General features: G+C 44.8%; 2 protein-coding genes and 2 pseudogenes across 2 annotated transcripts in view; 2 read left to right on the top strand and 2 right to left on the bottom strand.

Moving 5' to 3' along the window:
• The window catches only part of LOC106991302 (low-density lipoprotein receptor-related protein 11-like), a 284456-nt gene that overhangs the window by 128125 nt on the left and 135209 nt on the right, over positions 1-21122 (bottom strand). The gene's annotated exons all lie outside the window — the stretch shown is intronic.
• The window catches only part of LOC114108720 (UL16-binding protein 2-like), a 189493-nt gene that overhangs the window by 155180 nt on the left and 13191 nt on the right, over positions 1-21122 (top strand). The window lies entirely within an intron of this gene.
• The window catches only part of LOC114116223 (tyrosine-protein kinase RYK-like), an 83182-nt pseudogene that overhangs the window by 54722 nt on the left and 7338 nt on the right, over positions 1-21122 (top strand).
• Positions 12853-15883, bottom strand: LOC114116182 (tyrosine-protein kinase RYK-like; annotated as a pseudogene).

The raw sequence follows: 21122 nt of genomic DNA, 5'->3' as shown, positions 1-21122 counted from the left end.
TTTAGATTTTTAATCTTTACTTTTGGTATTTGTTATCAATTTTGTACCTTTAAGAACCCAATCTTCATTACCCATTTTTACATGGAAGTGAGATTACTGGCTGGATTGCTCTCCCCTCTTTGGATTCTCCTTTTTCTTCACCAGGTCGCCTGTATCTCCTCCCTCCCCCTTCTCTTCTCTATCCAACCCTGTGAATCTCTTTGTGTGTTCTGGGCTGTGGAGAACACTTAGGGAACTGATTACTAGCTGGATCTGTCTCTCTCCTTTTGATTCCCTCTTTTATCCTCCTGGCCACCTCTGTCTCCTTCCTCCCTCTTCTCTTCTCTGTGTAACTCCATAAACATCTCTGAGGGATCCAGACTGTGGTGAGCACCTAGGGAAGTGATTACTGGCTAGCTTGCTCTCTCCCCTTTTGATTCCCCCTCTTCTCCTCCTGGTCACCTCTGTCTCCCTCCTCCCTCTTCTCTTCTCTTCTCCATGTAACTCTGTGTACCTCTCCAGGTGTCCCTCACTGTGGGAAACTTTTCACCATCAACCTAGATGTTTAATCATCAGTGCTGTATAGATGGAGAAGTCTTGAGGCTACTGTAAGAATACGACTGAAAACCAGAGGCAGGCGGCTTAAGTCCAAATCCTGAGAAAACCAGAGAACTCCTGACTCCAGGGAACATTAATCGATAGGAGCTCATCAAATGCCTCCATACCTACACTGAAACCAAGCACCACTCAAAGGTCAACAAGTTCCAGAGAAAGACATACCACGCAAATTCTCCAGCAACACAGGAACATAGCCCTGAGCTTCAATATACAGGCTGCCCAAAGTCACACCACACACAGTGACATCTCAAAAACCATTACTGGACACTTCAGTGCACTCCAGAGAGAAGAAATCCAGCTCCACTCACCAGAATACCGACACAAGCTTCCCTAACCAGGAAACCTTGACAAGCTACACGTCCAACCCCACCCACAGCAAGAAACATCCACAAAAAAGAGGAACCACAAACTGCCAGAATATGGAAAGCCACCCCAAACACAGCAATATAAACAAGATGAAAAGGCAGAGAAATAACCAGCAGGTAAAGGAACAAGATAAATGCCCACCAAACCAAACAAAAGGGGAAGAGATAGGGAATATACTTGGTAAATAATTTCGAATAATGACAGTGAAAATGATCCAAAACCTTGAAAACAAAATGGAGTTACAGATAAATAGCCTGGAGACAAGGATTGAGAAGATGCAAGAAATGTTTAACAAGGACCTAGAAGTAATAAAAAAGAGGCAATTTATAATGAATAATGCAATAAATGAGCTCAAAAACACTCTGGAGGGAACCAACAGTAGAATAATGGAGGCAGAAGATAGGATTAGTGAGGTAGAAGATAGAATGGTAGAAATAAATGAAACAGAGAGGAACAAAGAAAAAAGAATTAAAAGAATTGAGGACAACCTCAGAGACCTCTGGGACAACATTAAACGCCCCAACATTCAAATCATAGGAGTCCCAGAAGAAGAAGACAAAAAGAAAGGCCATGAGAAAATACTTGAGGAGATAATAGTTGAAAACTTCCCTACAATGGGGAAGGAAATAGTCACCCAAGTGCAAGAAACCCAGAGAGTCCCAAACAAGATAAACCCAAGGCAAAACACCCCAAGACACATATTAATCAAATTAACAAAGAACAAATATTAAAAGCAGCAAGGGAAAAACAACAAACAACACGTAAGGGGATTCCCATAAGGATAACAGCTGATCTTTCAATAGAAACACTTCAGGCCAGAAGGGAATGACAAGACATACTTAAAGTGATGAAAGAAAATAACCTACAGCCCAGATTACTGTACCCAGCAAGGATCTCATTCAAATATGAAGGAGAAATCAAAAGCTTTACAGACGAGCAGAAGCTGAGAGAATTCAGCACCACCAAACAAGCTCTCCAGCAAATGCTAAAGGATCTTCTCTAGACAGGAAACACAGAAAGGGTGTATAAACTTGAACCCAAAACACTAAAGTAGATGGCAACAGGATCATACTTATCAATAATTACCTTACATGTAAATGGGTTGAATGCCCCAACCAAAAGACAAACACTGGGTGCTGCTGCTGCTGCTAAGTCGCTTAAATCGTGTCCAACTCTGTGCGACCCCACAGATGGCAGCCCACCAGGCTCTGCCGTCCCTGGGATTCTCCAGACAAGAATACTGGAGTGGGTTGCTATTTACTTCTCCAGTGCACGAAAGTGAAAAATGAAAGTGAAGTCGTTCAGTAGTGTCCGATTCTTAGCGACCCCATGGACTGCAGCCTACCAGGCTCCTCCATCCATGGGATTACCCAGGCAAGAGTACTGGAGTGGGGTGCCATTGCCCTCTCTAGAAGATTAGCTAAATGGATACAAAAACAAGACCCCTATATATGTTGTCTACAAGAAACTCACCTCAAAACAAGGGACACATACAGACTAAAAGTGAAGGGCTGGAAAAAGATATTCCATGCAAATAGCGACCAAAAGAAAGCAGGAGGAACAATACTCATATCAGATAAAATAGACTTTAAAACAAAGGCTGTGAAAAGAGACAAAGAATGACACTACATAATGATCAAAAGATCAATCCAAGAAGAAGATATAACAATTATAAATATATATGCACCCAACATCAGTTCAGTTCAGTTCAGTCACTCAGTCGTGTCTGATTCTTTGCGACCTCATGAATCACAACACGCCAAGCCTCCCTGTCCATCACCAACTCCCGGAGTTCACTCAGACTCACAACCATCGAGTCAGTGATGCCATCCAGCCATCTCATCCTCTGTCGTCCCCTTCTCCTCCTGCCCCCAATCCCTCCCAGCATCAGAGTCTTTTCCAATGAGGACCATGCAATATGTAAGACAAATGCTGACAAGAATAAAAGGGGAAATTAATAATGACACAATAATAGTGGGAGACTTTAATACCCAACTCACACCTATGGATAGATCAACTAAACAGAAAATTAACAAGGAAACACAAACTTTGAATGATAAAATAGACCAGTTAGACCTAATTGATATCTATAGGACATTTCACCCCAAAACAATGAATTTTACCTTTTTCTCAAGTGCACATAGAATCTTCTCTAGGATAGATCACATCGTGGGCCATATATCTAGCCTTGGTCAATTCAAATAAATTGAAATCATTCCAAGCATCTTTTCTGACCACAATGGAATAAGATTAGATGTCAATTACAGGAGAAAAGTAATGCTCAAAATTCTCCAAGCCAGGCTTCAGCAATATGTGAACCGTGAACTTTCAGATGTTCAAGCTGGTTTTAGAAAAGGCAGAGGAACAAGAGATCAAATTGCCAACATCTGCTGGATCATTGAAAGAGCAAGCGAGTTCCACAAAAATATCTATTTCTGCTTTATTGACTATGCCAAAGTCTTTGATTGTGTGGATCACAATAAACTGGAAAATTCTGAAAGAGATGGGAATACCAGACCACCTGACCTGCCTCTTGAGAAACCTATATGCAGGTCAGGAAGCAACAGTTAGAACTGCACATGGAACAAAAGACTGGTTCCAAATAGGAAAAGGAGTCCGACAAGGCTGTATATTGTTACCCTGTTTATTTAACTTCTCTGCAGAGTACATCATGAGAAACGCTGGGCTGGAAGAAGCGCAAGCTGCAATCAAGATTTCCAGGAGAAATATCAATCACCTCAGATATGCAGATGACACCATCCTTATGGCAGAAAGTGAAGAGGAACTAAAAAGCCTCTTGATGAAAGTAAAAGATGAGAGTGAAAAAGTTGGCTTAAGGCTCAGCACTCAGAAAACGAAGATCATGGCATCTGGTCCCATCACTTTATGACAAATAGAAGGGGAAACAGTAGAAACAGTGTCAAACCTTATTTTTTTGGGCTCCAAAATCACTGCAGATGGTGATTGCAGCCATGAAATTAAAAGACTCTTACTCCTTGGAAGAAAAGTTATGACCAATCTAGATAGCATATTGAAAAGCAGAGACATGACTTTGCCAACTAAGGTCCGTCTAGTCAAGGCTATGGTTTTTCCAGTGGTCATGTATAGATGTGAGAGTTGGACTGTGATGAAAGCTGAGTGCTGAAGAATTGATGCTTTTGAACTGTGGTGTTGGAGAAGACTCTTGAAAGTCCCTTGGACTGCAAGGAGATCCAACCAGTCCATTCTGAAGGAGATCAGCCCTGAGATTTCTTTGGAGGGAATGATGCTGAAGCTGAAACTCCAGTACTTTGGCCACCTCATGTGAAGAGCTGACTCACTGGAAAAGACTTTGATGCCGAGAGGGATTGGGGGCAGGAGGAGAAGGGGACGACAGAGCATGAGATGACTGGATGGCATCACTGACTCGATGGACGTAAGTTTGAGTGAATTATGGGAGTTGGTGCTGGACAGGGAGGCCTGGCGTGCTGCGATTCACGAGGTCACAAAGAGTTGGACACGACTGAGTGACTGAACTGAATCGAACAGGAGAAAAACTTAAAAAATCCAACATATGAAGACTGAACAACACGTTGCTGAATAACCAACAAATCACAGAAGAAATAAAAAAAGAAATCAAAATATACATAGAAACGAATGAAAATGAAAACACAATAACTCATACCTGTGGGACACTGTAAAAGCAGTGCTAGGGGGAAGGTTCATAGCAATACAGGCTTACCTCAAGAAACAAGAAAAAAGTCAAATAAATAACCTAACTCTACACCTAAAGCTTTTGAACTGTGGTGTTGGAGAAGACTCTTGAGAGTCCCTTGGACTGCAAGGAGATCCAACCATTCCATTCTGAAGGAGATCAACCCTGGGATTACTTTGGAAGGAATGATGCTAAAGCTGAAACTCCAGTACTCTGGCCACCTCATGCGAAGAGTTGACTCATTGGAAAAGACTTTGATGCTGAGGGGGATTGGGGACAGAAGGAGGAGGGGACGACAGAGGATGAGATGGCTGGATGGCATCACTGACTTGATGGACGTGAGTCTGAGTGAACTTTGGGAGTTGGTGATGGACAGGGAGGCCTGGCGTGCTGTGATTCATGGGGTCGCAAAGAGTCGGACACGACAGAGCGACTGAACTGAACTGAACTGAATACCTAAAGCAACTAGAAAAGGAAGAAATGAAGAACCCCAGGGTTAGTAGAAGGAAAGAAATCTTAAAAATTAGGGTAGAAATATATGCAAAAGTAACAAAAGAGACCACAGCAAAAATCAACAAAGCCAAAAACTGGTTCTTTGAGAAGTTAAATAAAATTGACAAAGCATTAGCCAGATTCATCAAGAAACAAAGGGAGAAAAATCAAATCAACAAAATTAGAAATAAAAATGGAGCGATCACAACAGACAACACAGAAATACAAAAGATCATAAGAGACTACTATCAGCAACTATATACCAATAAAATGGACAACTTGGAGGAAATGGACAAATTCTTAGAAAAGTACAACTTTCCAAAACTGAACCAGGAAGAAATGGAAAATCTTAACAGACCCATCACAAGCACGGAAATTGAAACTGTAATCAGAAATCTTCTAGCAAACGAAAGCCCAGGACCAGGTGGCTTCACAGCTGAATTCTAGCAAAAATTTAGAGAAGAGCTAACATCTATCCTACTCAAACTGTTCCAGAAAATTGCAGAGGAAGGTAAACTCATTCTATGAGGCCACAATCACCCTAATACCAAAACCGGGCAAAGATGCCACAAAAAAAGAAACTACAGGCCAATATCACTGATGAACATAGATGCAAAAATCCTTAACAAAATTCTAGCAAACAGAATCCAACAACATATTAAAAAATCATACATCATGACCAAGTGGGCTTTATCCCAGGGATGCAAGGATTCTTCAATATCCACAAATCAATCAATGCAATACACCACATTAACAGATTGAAAAATAAAAACCATATGATTATCTCAGTAGATGCAGAAAAAGCCTTTGACAAAATTCAACATCCATTTATGATAAAAACCCTCAAGAAAGCAGGAATAGAAGGAACATACCTCAACATAATGAAAGCTATATGTGACAAACCCACAGCAAACATTATCCTCAATAGTGAAAAATTGAAAACATTATCACTAAAGTCAGGAACAAGGCAAGGGTGCCCACTCTCACCACTACTATTCAACTTAGTTTTGGAAGTTTTGGCCACAGCAATCAGAGCAGAAAAAGGAATAAAAGAAATCCAAATTGGAAAAGAAGAAGTAAAACTCTCACTGTTTGCAGATGACATAATCCTCTACATAGAAAACCCTAAAGACTCCACCAGAAAAGTACTAGTACTAATTAATGAATATAGTAAAGTTGCAGGGTATAGACTCAACACATAGAAATCCCTTGCATTCTATACACTAACAATAAGAAAACAGAAAGAGAAATTAAAGAGACAATTCCATTCACTATTGCAACGAAATGAATAAAATACTTAGGAATATATCTACCTAAAGAAACAAAAGACCTATATATAGAAAACTATAAAACACTGGTGAAAGAAATCAAAGAGGACACAAATAGATGGAGAAATATACCGTGTTCATGGATCAGAAGAATCAATATAGTGAAAATGAGTATACTACCCAAAGCAATCTATAGATTTAATGCAATCCCTATCAAGCTACCAACAGTATTTTTCACAGAACTAGATCAAATAATTTCACAATTTGTACGGAAACACAAAAAACCCTGAATAGCCAAAGCAATCTTGAGAAAGAAGACTGGAACTGGAGGAATCAACCTGCCTGACTTCAGGTTCTACTACAAAGCCACAGTCATCAAGAAAGTATGGTACTGGCACAAAGACAGAAATATAGATCAGTGGAACAAAATAGAAAGCCCAGAGATAAATCCACGCACCTATTGTCACCTTATCTTTGACAAAGGAGGCAAGAATATACAATGGAGAAAAGACAATCTCTTTAACAAGTTCTGGGAAAACCGGTCAACGACTTGTAAAAAAATAAAACTAGAACACTTTCTAACATCATACACAAAAATAAACTCAAAATGGATTAAAGATCTAAACATAAGGCCAGAAACTATAAAACTCCTAGAGGAGAACATAGGCAAAACACTCTCCGACATAATCATAGCAGGATCCTCTATGACCCACCTCCCAGAATATTGGAAATAAAAGCAAAAATAAACAAATGGGACCTAATTAAAATTAAAAGCTTTTGCACAACAAAGGAAACTATAAGCAAAGTGAAAAGACAGCCTTCAGAATGGGAGAAAATAATAGCAAACAAAGCAACTGACAAAGAATTAATCTCAAAAATATACAAGCAACTCCTGCAGCTCAATTCGACAATTCCTGGGTCTGCTCTCCAGGCTCTAAAGTGAACAGAAGGAGAACAAATGCGGCAAAGCAAAGACTGAATCCTGAGGCCGACAGAACACCTGTTGGGGCTTCCTGGGAGCAGCAGCATCTGCAGAAAAGAAAGAGGCCTTGGTCCAGGATGCTGAGGAAATCCTGTCAATTTCCTGGGGCTGCCCTTCCCCAGCGCCCCTCCAAGCCTGCCCTCACTGAGGGGCTCCTATGTCTTCCACCCCCACCCCAGGCCCAGCAGCTTCTTGTCACCTCCTCCTTCCTTCCTGCATCACAGAGTCACCCCAGGCCCTGACACCCCCTGCTCAGGCTCAGGACTGGAGCCAGTGAGGAATCAATCTGCTCCCGTTACTCAAGTCTGGATCCTCCCCGAGGGGGTCCTAAAGGACCAGGGAGCAGGTCCCCAGAGGAGGGGCCTTGCTTCCTGACAGCCTTGGGGGACTGCAGGCAAACCTTCTTCCTTCACTCCCCTCCAGCCTCTGAGCAGCACACACAGCTCTCAGGACCAGGGTCCATGTCCCCCATCTCTTCCTGGTCCCCCTAGCTGGGCACCTCCACCCCAGCTCAGGCCCACCATCCCCAGGCACCTCTGCTCAAGGCAGGACCGCTCAGTGATGGAGGCTCTGGGTTCCCAGGAGGCTGGTGGTGTGTAGGCCACAGGCTGAACCACAACTGCTGCTGCTCCAGGAGCACAGGCCTAGCCTCAGCCCTTCCCACAGTCTCTGCTGTGGGGCTCCTGCCTTGCCTGCTTGACCCAAGCCACTTCCTGTGAGAACAGACCTTTGGGGTTGGTTCTGCAAAGGCCTTCCCACCCCTTCCTCCTGGGATGAGAGCGCAGGCCCTCTCATCTTGGCCACTGGGTTAGTCCCCTCCCCCCTGACACATCATGTGGAGCCCCCATGCTGCTCTCAGCCCCCCTGAGTCCTGCCCTCACCCTGAGTGCCTGCTGTTCTCACACCACCTACCCTGGGTCCTGCCAGCCAGAAGTCTGTGCTCAGTCAGGGGACTTGGCTAAACCCTTTAAGCATCAATAGGCCCTTAGCCTAGTGAAGGCCCCTCCCTTTTCACAATGTCACCTGACAGTGGGGACTTTTCAGAACTCAGGGCTGAGCTTGTCTGAGTTCTGCTCTCAGGTGATATGGGGTCTTATCCCCCTGCTCATTTCCAGGATGAGGAAGTTCAGTGAGGGGCAGGGGTTGGCTGGGATTCACCTTCCCCGTCCTCACGCCAGGCCCTGTGCCCCTGCCTTCCCTCTGAATTCTGCCCTCAGTACCTGTTCCTGGAAAGGACTCAGCCCAGGAAGACAGTTATGATGAAAGTGGTGAGGAGCGCAGGGAGGATCCAGGCTTTGGACTTGATGGCTGTGGCCGTTGGCTGCATGGTAGAGGGGCCCATGGTTGGTGATGCTGCAAGGAGAGTAAGAGTGAAGCCCTTGTCCAGATCCCAAAGTAAGCTGATGCCTCCTCGTCCCCTGACTCAGGTACCCCTACTATGCAGACAGTTTACACCCATCAAATGGAGGCCCCTGAGACAGAACTCAGGCGAGATGGTGGGAAGGGAGGAGCCCAGTCCTCACGGCGCTCTGACAGCTAAAGGGGGAGCAAGGTTTCCAATACAGCCACTCAGTCCTGCAGTGACATTAGAGATGGTGACATGAAAATGGAGTCCTCAGGAGCTGACAGCAGAGGTGGCATTGACAGATTTCCAGAAGAAGGACTGGTGACATTTGAAAAATGATTCTGGAAAGAGAGTACAGTGAAAAATAAATCCATGAAATTAAAATGATTTTTACAGGTTTGGGATCAGAAAAAATCCATGTTCAATCATCCAAAGGCCTGTGCTGTGAGGAGTGACATCAGGAAGTGGAAGAGGAAGGATATGACAGAGCATTGTTCTCCCAGGAACAATAAAACCTCCGATGGATCACTTCCTCAAACACGCACACACACACACACACACACACACACACACAGCAGTGGGTCCATGTCACCATGAGAGGATGATCACTTTCTCCTCCCCTCTCACTTACCCGTGGTCTTCAACATTTTATCCCAGTGCACCATGAAATCCTGAGGCCAGGCCTGACAGTCTCCATGGAGACCTTCTTCAGGAAGTTGGTCACCGCTCTGTCACTCTCCCACTTCTCCTTCATGCATCTGCCTCCAGGGTGATCCACTCTCCAGTGTCCATTCTCCAAATCAAAGTGAGGCCTCATTTGTCCATTCAAGACAAACTGCCAGGATCCACTGATGTGTCTGTCATCCTCACAGTGACATGCCATCCTGGCCTACAGGGTGAGAGGGTCTACCCCATGGGAAAGAAGGAGCTCAGCCTTTGGGATTGACAGATTCTTTGCCCCACCTGGGTCTACCTCCCCTGGGTCCATGTCACCTGCACCCAGCTAATCTGGCCCTGGTCTCTCATGCAATAGCTGCTCTCTCCACTGGACAGCTAGGGAAGGACCAATATCTAACTGTATTTTCAAGCCCCCAATCTGCTCCTCCTGTACTTGGGCTTTCTACCGTACCTGTTACTGTGTTTTTCTGCAGTGTAAAGTGACACAGTTGGTCCCTGATGTCTCTGAGTATTTCGATCTGTGTTTCCCAGGCCTTTATGGTTTTCACTTCTTCTCCCAGTGGACTTGTGAATATGATCTTAGCATGACCACAATCATAGGAGAGAAAAACCTCTCTGTCCACCTGACCTTGAACCTCACACCACGGCTGTCCAGGTCTGGGCTGAGGGTCGATAGTGAAGTTAAAGGAAAGAGAGTGAGTGTCTGTGAAGGCAAACTACAGTGAGGGTGAGGTTGGGAGAGGACGACCCATAGGCCTCCTCCCCCAGTTCTGTGAGAGCAGAGTAGGGCTGCAGGCCTGGGCTGACTGAGCAGCACGGCCCCGCATGCTCCCCCACGCCCTCACCAGTTACGACTGAGGAAGACGACGAAGCCTCAGGCAGGCAAGAAACACCACAACCCTGGATATGCCCCATTTCCACTCTATTCACAAGCCGTGCACGTGGCACTAACAGACACATAGTTGGCCCAGGGATGGGCCAGGCTGGCTCAGAAGGAAAGGCCTAAACCCAGAGGACTGTCAGCTTCTCTCTGAGTGTCCTGTGGGAGATGCAGAGGGTGACGGGGCTGTTCCTGAGGAAGTGGATCACAGTCAGTGGGGCCGGGGGTGGGGAGGATGAGCTCAGAATCCAAATCTAGATAAGGGAGAGTTTATAATTATGGGTCACTGGGCTTAGCAAGGTTGGGGAGACATGGTGATCTCCTACTAGGATGGGTCTTGGAAACCTAGAGAAAGGCCTGGCTCACATGGCATGAAAGAGAAAATCAAGAACTTCCGAGGCAGGTGGTAGAGAAGGGGGTCCAAGGCTCAGAGAAGTGAATCTGCCAGGGTGGACACGGTGTGAAAGGGCAGGAAAGAGTGCAGTCCACCAGCTCCATGGGAAAGCCTGATGGACTCCGTGGAGCCCGAGAGGAAAGCGTGGATGAGAAACATCTTCAGTAGCCCAAGGATGGCTTTTGCAGAGGGTCAGGGATGGTGATAGCACATGGTGTTCCTGTGGGCTTCTATCATGAACAGGGATGGAAGTTGTGGAAAAATCAGATTCCAGGTGAGGGTGCTCTAGGGCAACAGAAAAGGAGGTGCAGTGGTCAAAGTGATTAGGGAGTCTCAATGCCAGCCAGGGCCTGACTGCAGAGAACATGATGCTGGCTCATAGCACAGGGCAATCCTAAAGGCAAGCAGATGGGCAGGAACCTAGATACAAACTGGACCACTGAAAGAAATAAAGAGAGACAGAAGACAAGGCTGGATGATCAGAAAGCCAAAGGCAGCCATCCCTACCAAACACCTGATCCAGGCCCATTTTCCGGATCTGAGCCATTTTTCAGATCTCAGCTACCAAAGATAGAAGCCATGTTCCAAAGAGGAGGGCCCTTTCATCACTACATCTAGTGCAAAAGCCCTTTCATTCTTTCCCAAAGAGCCACATGGTTATTTACTGGGGTAAGTGAACCTGCAGAAGCAGAAACTACTCTCACATTCACATTGCACTAGTGTGTTTCTAATATCAGGCACAGGAACTGTAGCATCATCATGGTCCCCCAAGTGTTGAAGCGATGCTCGGAGTACCAGGCCATCAATGGACAGCAGTCCCAGGTTCTGTTTACAGTGGTTATCACTGGGTCCACAGACCACACAGCAGTCATTCCACATGCCCTGGACTTGTGACATTCATTGAAACCTAAGTAGCTAGCAAATTATTGTAGGGTGAAGTTTACCATATTAGTGAATTCCAGATTCAAACTTCAGACCCTACTTCCCCATCCCCCAATAGTATGTGTACACAATATTCTGGAGGAAATACAGAGACAAATACCAATCTACAGCCTCTCGAGGGCTGCAGGGGTGTGGTCCCTATCCTATCTCCATTTAACTGCCACTGCGGCCTTAGGTTTCCTGTAATGGTACAGAAGAAATAGTTTAGGCTTCACAGACCCCAGGTCCCTGCTGTAACCTGCTGTCCCAGCACAAAAGCAGTCACAATTGGTGAATGATGAGCATGGCTGGAGCGGCTTCTTGGGCAGATGACCCAGCAGAACCAGTGATGTCAGAGGTATCTGTGGTCAGAAAGGTGCTACGTGCCATTTTCTACTTGAAGGCTCACAACACAGACCCCGAGTGTTGCACTGGAGAAAGTCACACCATTTAAACATGGCTCCTGGTATGTTCCTGGGGCCTGGCAGAGATGAGGCCTCTGGTCATGGAATGTCAGAGTTGACCATTGTGATGTGGGCTCATCAACCCCTAATCATTAGTTCAGCTAGACCAGCCATCACGGGATAGAGGCGATTATGTGTTTTGGCATAAGAAGGGCCACAGGGAACAAACAAGACCCAACAGCAGCTGGCCTAGATGTGACGCTAGAGTTGTTATATGGCCACTATCCTCTGCTCACACCTGTGGATTCTTCTATGGCACTTTGGACCAAGGTAGTTACTCTGCAGCAAAGGAGAGGGGGGCATTAGCCCATAACTGCTGGACAGTTTTCATTTTCCTAAGAAAACGTACTGTATGTTGAAGACAAATCACTCCCAAAAGAAAGAAAGCAAGCAAAACTTTAAAGGTGAATCACATGCATTATCTTGTAGAAGTTAAGAAAATAAAAAGCAGTTGGTAGTAAGATTGTTAATTCAACTATGTATGTTTAAACAATTAAAAAAACTATTTTGTAAGAATATACCTGTACCTCAAAGGCAACTATCTGTAAAAAATTTACACAAACATTTTCAGTGAAACCTAATAAAAGTGAGAAAGTATTCCATATCCATAAGTCTGTCTTAGAAAGTTGAGATGCTAAAGCATTCCTAAGGCACGTTGTTCTGAAAGAAAAATCTGCTTCTGTGGTACTGGGTGATGTATGTGACTGGCTGGCTCCAAGTGGGCCTCGACAGGCACCTTCCTCCTGATGCTAGGGGACTGTGAGAGGAGAGTCAGACACAGGCCCCCAGGGTGGCATGGACCTCTGTGAGACACTGGGCCAGCTTCTGGAACTCCACCTCTCCTCTGGATCGAAGGCCCAGCACAAGCCATCACATAAATAGTTCATCAGGACAGTTGATAGTCTGGGCTATTTGGTAACCCTCTTTCAGTTATGCAGCCACATCAAATGGGTAGATGTCTACTTAGGGCTTTTGGCCAGAGTCATAAACACGTGGGCTCTTTTAGTAGCAGCATGCTGACTTCTTAGTTGTGGCATGCAGGATCCAGTTCCCCCCCCAGGGATCAAACACAGGCCCCTGAATTCGGAGTGTGGAGTCTTAGCCACTTGATCACCAGAGAAGGCTGAAGAACTCATTATTAACCAGACTTTCAAAAGCCATCCATCAATCCCATGTTTTTGTTGTTCCCCAGACAGTGAGAGTCTTTGGGGAACAAGACTTGGAGAGGGATTGGCTTTGCTCTTAACTTGAAAATGTCATCAATGATAGAGCTCCTGGCTGCCAGGTCTTTGTGGGTGACTTCTTTCTGACCAGGTAGCTTATTCCACAGGCAATCTGAGCAGCCATGTGAACTAGGTTTTGTTGAGAAGTTTCCTGCAGACTATTGGCCTCTACATATTTGCACAGTCATAAAAACAATTTAAGACACCCCCAGTTCATGTAAGCAGTCCACCATGGGCTTTCCCCCTTCTTCTGTTCACACATGGATAATAGGAAGATTTCTGTGATGAAGATCTCATAGCTCACAATTTTCAGGGAGCATCGTAGTCACCTGAATTTCAGAAGCTCGATCTCTGTTTTTATAAATGCTTGTTGCTCTTTATCTGGATCTTTTCCATCTACATAAACCCATGGAAAGTACACCAAAAGGTACCTTCTTAGAATATATATCTTTTGAGTTCCTCTCTCTGGAAAGATATTTTGATATCATTCACCTTAGCTCTGGCCTCCAAAAGAGCGACACTTCTCAAGTCCTACTCCTCTACCCACAAGGTCGGATAACTGGAGATGGGAGTTGTATTCTTGGGTGTGTTGCCTCTCACATACTGAGACATCTGGGAATGACTGGGACTGAGACAGCCCTTGGGAACTACTGCTGGTGCTGATGCTATCTTCCAGTTCAATCCTTTTCATACGATGAAGATGCAAATACTAGTACTGCAAGAAATATAACTGGACAGCAAATCCCTAGGCTGATATAAAGCACACGTGCAGACACGGCTGGAGCTGCATGTACAGGGTCATAAATGGGTTCTTCTGCTGGTTGTTTTTCCCAAGGCTGAAGTTTTCCCTCCTCAATTTCTGGATGGCAACTTTTCCTTCATTTCAACTCTAAGACTGTGAAGCTTTTTGAAGTTACTGTCAAGTTGAGGTGCATTTAGTGTCATAACTTCAGAATCTACTTTGCCAGGACAGGACTGCTCGAGCCCAAAACTGATACAGTATGTGGAAGTTCCAGGGGCAGGGAGGGCCTGGGCCGCAGGCAGCCTAGTGAATCTGAGCTGTACAGTGGCAGCCTGCCAATCCCCATCCCAGGGAGACAGCCCTGCACATCCATCCTGCTGTGTGTGCCTGCCTCCACTGCCCAGGAGAAGCTAGGCCACCTGCTGCTGCCCAACCAGCCCGAGCCCTTGAAAGACAAGTAGCTCCTATCCCAGCCACCCTGCCAGTGCTAACTGATCTGTGATAAAGAGCACTGGTCCTTCAATGGCTGAGAGCAGTAGGGAAGGGATCTACTTCCCTTCAGCAGTAGTAAGTAGAGACCAGAGAGCAATAGGGAAGGGAGGTACATCTCTTCAGCAGTAGCAAGAAGGGACCAGAGGCAGTAGGGAAAGGACCTGGTGGTCCTTCAAGGGCAGAGAGCAGTACGGAAGGGACCTACTTCAGTCCATCAATACTATGAAGGGACCAGAAGGAGCTCTGTGTGCAGATCATCAATACAGTTCAGTCACTCAGTCTTGTCCGAATCACTGCGACCTCTTGAACCACAGCAGGCCACGGCTCCCTGTCCGTCACCAAATCTTGGAGTCCACCCAAACCCATGTCCATCGAGTCAGTGATGCCATCTAGCCATCTCATCCTCTGTCGTCCCCTTTTCCTCCTGCCCCCAATCCCTCCCAGCATCAGAGTCTTTTCCAATGAGTCAATTCTTTACAAAAGATTTGGAGTTTCAGCTTTAGCATCATTCCTTCCAAAGAACACCCAGGACTGATCTCCTTTAGGATGGACTGGTTGGATCTCCTTTCAGTTCAAGGGACTCTCAAGAGTCTTCTCCAACACCACAGTTCAAAAGCATCAATTCTTCAGTGCTCAGCTTTCTTCACAGTCCAACTCTCACATCCATACATGACCACTGGAAAAACCATAGCCTTGACTAGATGAACCTTTGTTGGCAAAGTCATGTCTCTGCTTTTGAATATGCTATCTAGGTTGGTCATTATTTTCCTTCCAAGGAGTAAGCGTCTTTTGATTTCATGGCTGCAGTCGCCATCTGCAGTGATTTTGGGGCCCAAAAAAATGAAGTCTGACAGTGTTTCCACTGTTTCCCCATCTATTTCCCATGAAGAGGTGGGACCAGATGCCATGATCTTAATTTTCTGAATGTTGAGCTTTAAGCCAACTTTTTCACTCTCCTCTTTCACTTTCATCAAGAGGTTTTTTAGTTCCTCTTCACTTTCTGACATAAGGGTGGTTTCATCTGCATATCTGAGGTAATTGATATTTCTCCTGGAAATCTTGATTCCAGCTTGTGCTTCTTTCAGCCCAGCATTTCTCGTGATGTACTCTGCATATAAGTTAAATAAGCAGGGTGACAATATCCAGCCTCAACATACTCCTTTTCCTATTTGGAACCAGTCTATTTTTCCATGTCCAGTTCTAACTGTTGCATCCTGACCTGCATACAGGTTGCTCAAGAGGCAGGTCAGGTGGTCTGGTATTCCCATCTCTTGAAGAATTTTCCACAGTTTCTTGTGATCCACACAGTCAAAGTCTTTGGCATAGTCAAGAAAGCAGAAATTGATGTTTTTCTGGAACTCTCTTGCTTTTTCGATGATCCAGCAGATGTTGGCAGTTTGATCTCTGGTTCCTCTGCCTTTTCTAAAACCAGCTTGAACATCTGGAAGTTCATGGTTCACATATTGCTGAAGCCTGGCTTGGAGAATTTTGAGCATTACTCTACTAGCATGTGAGATGAGTGCAATTATGTGGTAGTTTGAGCATCTTTGGCATTGCCTTTCTTTGGGATTGGAATGAAAACTGACCTTTTCCAGTCCTGTGGCCACTGCTGAGTTTTCCAAATTTGCTGCCATATTGAGTGCAGCACTTTCACAGCATCATCTTTCAGGATTTGAAGCAGCTCAACTGGAATTCCATCACCTCCACTAGCTTTGTTCGTAGTGATGCTTTCTAAGGCCCACTTGACTTCACATTCCAAGATGTCTGGCTCTAGGTGAGTGATCACACCATCGTGATTATCTTGCTTGTGAAGATCTTTTTTGTACAGTTCCGTGTATTCTTGCCACCTCTTCTTAATATCTTCTGCTTCTGTTAGGCCCATACCGTTTCTGTACTTTATCTAGCCCATCTTTGCATGAAATGTTCCCTTGGTATCTCTAACTTTCTTGAAGAGATCTCTAGTCTTTCCCATTCTGTTATTTTCCTCTATTTCTTTGCATTGATCGCTGAGGAAGGCTTTCTTATGTCTCTCTCCTTGCTATTCTTTTGGAACTCTGCATTCAGATGCTTAGATCTTTCCTTTTCTCCTTTGCTTTTCCCTTTTCTTCTTTTCACAGCTATTTATAAGGCCTCCCCAGATAGCCATTTTGCGTTTTTGCATTTCTTTTCCATGGGGATGGTCTTGATCCCTGTCTCCTGTACAATGTCACAAACTTCTGTCCATAGTTTATCAGGCACTCTATCTATCACATCTAGTCCCTTAAATCTATTTCTCACTTCCACTGTATAGTCATAAGGGATTTGATTTAGGTCATACTTGAATGGTCTAGTGGTTTCCCCTACTTTCTTCAATTTCAGTCTGATTTGGCAATAAGGAGTTCATGATCTGAGCCACAGTCAGCTCCCGGTCTTGTTTTTGCTGACTGTATAGAGCTTCTCCATCTTGACTGCAAAGAATATAATCAATCTGATTTCGGTGTTGACCATCTGTGATGTCCATGTATAGAGTCTTCTCTTGTGTTGTTGATGTTTGCTATGACCAGTGTGTTCTCTTGGCAAAACTCTATTAGCCTTTGCCCTGCTTCATTACATACTCCAAGGCCAAATTTTCCTGTTACTCCAGGTGTTTCTTGACTTCCTACTTTTGAATTCCAGTCCTCCATAATGAAAAGGACATCTTTTTTAGGTGTTAGTTCTAGCAGGTCTTGTAGGTCTTCATAGACCATTCACCTTCCGCTTCTTCAGCATTACTGGTTGGAGCATAGGCTTGCATTACCGTGATATTGAATGTTTGCCTTGGAAATGAACAGAGATCATTCTGTCATTTTTGATATTACATCCAAGTACTGCATTTTGGACTCTTGTTGACCATGATGGCTACTCCATTTCTTCTAAGGGATTCCTGCCCACAGCAGTAGATATAATAGTCATCTGAGTTAAATCACCCATTCCAGTCCATTTTAGTTTGCTGATTCCTAGAATGTCAATATTCACTCTTGTCACCTCCTGTTTGACCACTTCCAATCTGCCTTGATTCATGGACCTAACATTCCAGGTTCCTATGCAATATTGCTCTTTACAGCATCGAACCTTGCTTCTATCACCAGTTCCATCCACAACTGGGTGTTGTTTTTCTTTGGCTCCATCCCTTCATTCTTTCTGAAGTTATTTCTCCACTAATCTCCAGTAGCATGTTGGCACCTACCGACCTGGGGAGTTCATCTTTCAGTGTCCTGTCTTTTTGCTTTTTCACACTATTCATGGGGTTCTCAAGGCAAGAATACTGAAGTGGCTTGCCATTCCTTTCTCCAGTGGACCACATTCTGTCAGACCTCTCCACTATGACCCTCCCATCTTGGGTGGCCCCACACGGCATGGCTTGGTTTCACTGAGTTAGACGAGGCTGTGGTCCATGTGATCAGGTTGGCTAGTTGTCTGTGATTGTGGTTTCCATCTGTCTGCCCTCTGACGCCCTCTCTTAGTGCTTACTGTCTCACTTGGGTTTCTCTTACCTTGGATGTGGGATATCTCTTCATAGCTGCTCCAGCAAAGCACAGCCATTGCTCCTTACCTTGTACATGGGGTACCTCCTCTCAGGTATTTAATCAATAGAAATTGATAAGAGGCCAGACGAGAAATCCAGGCTAGGTTTTATTGGTGTTCCTGAACTAGGGTCTGGCTGCTTCCCACTCAAAACCCATTAAAGAGGTCATGTTGATGGAAAGGAAAGTTTGCCTTAGTTTGGATGCCAGCAACGGTGGAGAGGAAGGGGGTAGGGGATTTCCATGGTGGTTCAGTGGTAAAGAATCTGCCCAGAATCCACTCATCAATGCAGGAGGTGTGGGTTCAATCCCTGCCTCCAAAAGATCCCTTGCAGAAGGAAATAGCAACCCACCCCAGTATTCTTGCCTGGAAAATCCCATGGACAGAGGAGTCTGGCAGGCTACAGTCCATGGGGTCACAAAGAGTCACACACTTAGTGACTAAACAACAAATGGAGGTGAGGGGGGTGTGGGAAGGATGGACATCTGTCCAAAGGCTGACTCCCCTCAACTGACGATCAGTGGGCAAGAACTTTTATAGACAGAGGGAGAGGGCTGCATGCAGAAACAGCACAGTCAGCTCTGACAGTCATCCCCAAATTGGTCATGGATGGTCTGACCAAAGTCCTCTTGATTGTTTCAAGTACAGTTAACCTTTGGTTCCATGGCTGGTCTGTTCTCATCTCCTTGAGGACAATTCCTGGAATTGTGGCAGCTTATATCATGGCTACTGTCTAGTCATCATGTAGCTAATTTCTTCCAACTGGTGGGAATTTATGCATCTATAAGACAGCTCACAGGATAGAGCTCAGAATATTATCAACAGCCCTTGAGAAGGACCTCACAGTCCTTGACTATGCTTAACGACTATATTATTCTTATTTGGTCTCCGTTGACTATTTTCCTTAGTTTCTTCATTTTTTCATTCTCTGATTAAGCTTAGTGTGTGGCTAAAGCTTTTCCACAGACAAAAAGCAGGCTGAGGACATGGCAGGGCGAGGACCATAGGGTCCTGCTCTGTTTCATCAGAATTCTTACTACAGTTCGAGGGAAGGGAAACAAGTTCCTTCGCTTGATCCTGAGGGGGACACGCTGGTCCCTTATATGGGCTGAAGATGGGGGCAGATCCGTGGGTGAGGCAGAAGGCGTGGCTTAGGTGGTCTGCCCACCCCGTTGGTGGTGCTGTGTGTTGGCTTATACTCACTACCTTGTTTTGCTCCCAACACCTCAGTAGTGGCAGTTGGGGCTTGATCATTTTGTATCTTGTTGCTCATAACTGTCCCAACTGTGCCTGCATGCAGCACTTTTCCTCCCTTTATAGTATCTTTGCATTTTGATGCTTGATGAGACTTTAGTCCAGGTCCGAGCCTGTCTCAGGTGTGACAGAAGCAGGAGAAGAGGGAATTCTGGCTTGGACTCCCTGGTCATAAACTTTCCCACGGTCTATACTCAACCCCCAGAAAATGAGTTCTCAGAATAACTGATCCCCCTTCCACCTGATTTCATCAATCTAGTTAATTGCAAGAACTGCTGTATGGAGTTAATTTCACAGTGTGTAGTGAATTAACTTCTCATCCAGACATCTAAAAGTGGTTCTGGCTATGTGCCATCCTTGTGGGGTGAATTGAGGAAATAGTCACTGAACTCAATTACTGTGCTCCATGGTTCAGAGGAAGAGCATGGTTGACAGAGAGAGAGATCCTGGCCACACTGTGTGAGGAGATGGTCAACAGGGGCAGCTGCTGTCTCCATGCCTACCAAGTTCCCATTTCTCAGCAAGAGTCCAATAAATATTTATTGACTGACTACATGTTCAGTTACTGCTTGTTTTATAGTGTTAATGAATATGTTATCTGTCCAGGATCATCAACAGATGGTAAAATTATGGGCTGAAATATTGTCAGGGAAAAGGATATTCCTGTTTTATGATAGAGGAATATTACAATATTCCTAATATTATTACTGTTTTATAATAGAGGAATATCCCTCTATTCTAACGCAGAAATGAAGTTTCAACCCACATTTTTTTTTGTCTGTACAAATATCAGAATGAAACTCACCTTTTATTTTTATCGTCATCATCATGATCACTTGCTAGTCTGTATCTTATTGACATTCTGGAGACTTTGGTTTGACCTCCCTTATCCTGACTATTGAGGACTTTTTCTTCCTTAGGTGAGTTGCTGTGTGGTTTCCACTGGCTTTTTTTGAGAAGTGTGACCAGGGTAACCTTAATATTTCTTTTAGCTGGACTAAACTTGAGATGAAGCTTGAGCTCATTCCTGGCTCTAGGCCTCTGACTTCCCTTTTCTTAGAACATTTTATTTCAAAATCTTGTTGTCACTGTTTCTCTTACCAGTTTTACAACTGAGGCCTGTTTTCTCAAAGCTCTGGGAGCCATCTGTTTCTTTCTTTCTCTTAAGGTGACTTATTAAGGCCATTGATTACTTAGATGCGCTAGCACACTCTATGACCAAGCCCACCCAGATGAAAGGAAGAATGAGAAACTAAGACAAGCTATACACCTAGTGGAAAAGGAATCAGTGGAGGATACTGCTTTGCCAGTCTGTGTGACATGAGCTTTCCTACTGTGTATTATCTAATAATGTATAACTTCCTTTGCTGTTGTTGCTGCTGTTTAGTCCCTAAGTCTTGTCCAACTCTTTGAGACCTCATGGACCATAGCCAGCTAGGCTCCTATGTCCATGGGATTTCCCAGGGAAGAATACTGGAGTAGCATCTGTTAACAGATTTTTTTTTTTTTTTTGGTTGCCCTGGGTCTATGTTTCTGAGTGCAGGCTTCCTCCTGCTACAGCTAGCAGGGGCTCCTCTCTAGTTGTAGTGCTTGGGCTTCTCACTGAGGTGGCTTTTCTTGCTATGGAGCACTGGCCTGAGGCATGTGGGGTTCAGTAGTCACGGTATTTGGTTTGGCAGTTATGCCTGGAGGCTCTAGAGTGTGGGCCTTGGGAGCCATCTCTTTGAATCTGAAGTATTAAAAGAGATAGTACTGGCATCTCCCAGTCTCTGTAGGAGGGTAGGAGC

Source organism: Ovis aries, chromosome 8 (genome assembly GCF_016772045.2).
Source record: "Ovis aries strain OAR_USU_Benz2616 breed Rambouillet chromosome 8, ARS-UI_Ramb_v3.0, whole genome shotgun sequence".
NCBI lineage: Eukaryota > Metazoa > Chordata > Mammalia > Artiodactyla > Bovidae > Ovis > Ovis aries.
This window is presented reverse-complemented; position numbering and strand designations above follow the sequence as displayed.